The 2,719-nt window shown below is 43.3% G+C and overlaps 1 pseudogene; it reads right to left on the bottom strand.

Moving 5' to 3' along the window:
• LOC102842828 lies at positions 1–985 on the bottom strand (annotated as a pseudogene).
• Positions 986–2,719: the final 1,734 nt, after the last annotated feature.

The following is a 2,719-nucleotide window of genomic DNA, read 5'->3' as shown; positions in this document are numbered from 1 at the left end:
TCACAGAGGAAAACAAACTAGGACCTCTCTACCTTGACAATATCTGATGCCAAGTTTTTGTTTTCCTCTCAGGCTTAGGAGATCGCTGAAGATTCTGTTCAGACACATTTCATCATACAAGACAAGTACAAAAGCGCCACACATAACTCTGAGCACATTGGACCATGCGCCCTTGAAAAAGATTTTACCTCCTTAATCAGGAATAATCTTCCTCCATCAGTCAAGCATACCTGTGTACAGGATATCAGCTCCTTTGTGCCCTGACTGCATCATCCTGCAATGACGAACAGTGTCGAATGGGTAGAAAGTGAACCCGGCCACAGCCATGACAGATTGAGCGACCATCCAGCTGACAAAGATGTGAGCATTCTTGGGATCTGGAAGCATTCCTTTGCAGTGTCATAGATACCGAAGTAGGCAGCCCAGTAGATGATAATGCCTTGCACAGACACATTGAAGTCTTAGTACAGACCCTTAATCCCATCAAACTTGGAGACCCTAACCAGGTAGTCATCAAGGCCTTTGAACTCTCTTTCAGCACCAGCTTTCCCCACATCAGCTGCTAGACGGTATGGGCAAAATCAAGAGGGTACACGAAGCACAAGGATGTCGCTTCCCACCAGCACCACCAGATGCCAGATTCCCGGCAAAGTAGCGCCAAAATGGGTCCTCTTGTCCACACCACCCAGGAAGATTTGCTTTTATTTATCTTTGAAGGCAAAGTTGAGAGCTTGGGTGGGGAAGTATCTGATGACATAGGCCAGGTTACCATGCCAGAAGGACAGGACTCCCTGGTCCTTGGGGATCCGAACCACACAATCGATAATGCCCTGTACTGCTTATCTGCAGTGATTTGCTGGCTGGCATGCTGCACCTGCAACAGCAGCTTGACCCATTAGATGGGTGCTACTGCGGTCTTGGAGATGGCCACGGCCAGTCCACCTGCAAGGAAATCCTTGGTGAAGGACACAGCAGCATCTGTCATTTTGAAAGAGGAGGAGGATGCAGTGGGCTGCGGCAGAATTGGAACCAGAACCGGCTTTGGGCTTGACTGTTAATTCTTGAATATCTTAATCACAATGATTTTAAACTCCGCATCTGATAATTCCAACATCTAGATGTTCAGTGGTTTAGCTCCTAGTGACTAACTTTTTTGTCTGGTTTTTATTAGTTTATATATGCCTCATGACTGTTGGTTTTAATGGTGTGTTGGTTGATGTGATCATTTTTCAGGTAAAACTTGATCTTCACTTCTAACAGGCAGTTAGGGTGGGGCTCCACAATGCTAGTCTCACAGAGAATGCTGCTGAATCCCAGCTGGACATGATTCTTTGTGAGCTCTACTCTAGTTCTGACTAGTGCTCTTCAAGACCACTGACAGATAACCCTGGGTCTTTCCCAGGACCTCTCTACCTTGACAATATCTGATGCCAAGTCTTTGTTTTCCTCTCAGGCTTGGGAGATTGCTGAAGATTCTGTTCAGATTCTCAAACTTCCGGCTATTGATGGGAAAAGTGGCAACTGATGCCCAAGTTTCCTCAATGTGCTCCCCTCTTTTCTAGGAGCTTGGCCTTCAGTGCCTTGCTGTCTTTTAATCCATTGGTCTCAACCATTTATCCTTAAAAAAGTTGCATTCCGTTTTCTAATTATTTGGGTTGACTTGTGTTTTCCAGAATGCTATGTTGAAATCCAAGCCCTAAGTATCTGTGAATGTGACCTCATTTAAAAATATGATCTTTGGTGAGGTAATTCAATTAAGATTTAGTCATACAGGATTATGGTGGACCTAAACCAAATGTCTCATGCCCTTATGTAAGGAGAGAGCTATTTAGAGACAAACAATGTATATATTTGGAGGAATAGGCAGAGATTAGAGTGATAAATCCACAAACTCAGGGAAGTCAAGGATTCCCTGGAACCACTAGAAGCTAGAAATAAAGGAAGGCAGTATTGTACCCTAGAGCTTTTAAATAGAGCATGAATCTCTCAAAGGAGATAGTGTAGTGGTAGCGTAGTAGATACAAGTTGGGGTGCTAACCACAAAGTCAGGAGTTTGAATCTACCAGCACCTCCACAGGAGAACTATGAGGCTTTTTATTCCTGTATTCAATTTACAGTCTCAGAACCCTATAAAGAGTCCCTATGAGTCCAAATAGGCTTGATGGGACACAACCACCATCCCCATCACATAGGCTTCAACACCTCAATTTTGTACTTCTAGTTTCTAGAACTGTGTGAAAATACAGTTCTGTTGTTTTAAGCCACCCAGTTAGGGGTAACTTGTTACATTGCTGTTGTTAGGTGCCATGGAGTCAGTTCCAACTCATAGAGACCCTATCCACAGCAGAATGAAACACTGCACAACCCTGTACCTTCTTCACAAATTTTGTTACGCTTGGGCTCATTGCTGCTGCCAATGTGCCAATCTATCTTATTGAAGGTCTTATTCTTTTTCACTGACCCTCAGTGTACCAAGCATAATGTCTTTTTCCAGGAACTTGTCCCTCCTGATAACATATCCAAAGTATGAGAGATAAAGTATCACCATCCTGGCTTCTAAGGAGCATAGTGGCTGCACTTCTTTCAACACAGAATTGTTGTTTTTCTAGCAGTTCATGATATTTTTAATATTCTTCTCCAACACTATAACTCAAATGCATCAATGCATTGGCCAACTTTCACATACATATGATGTGATTGAAAATACCATGACTTTGGT

The sequence above is a fragment of the Chrysochloris asiatica genome, unplaced genomic scaffold (assembly GCF_000296735.1).
Source record: "Chrysochloris asiatica unplaced genomic scaffold, ChrAsi1.0 scaffold00307, whole genome shotgun sequence".
Lineage (NCBI taxonomy): Eukaryota > Metazoa > Chordata > Mammalia > Afrosoricida > Chrysochloridae > Chrysochloris > Chrysochloris asiatica.
The sequence above is the reverse complement of the archived record's forward strand: the minus strand, read 5'-3'. Positions and strand labels throughout refer to the sequence as shown.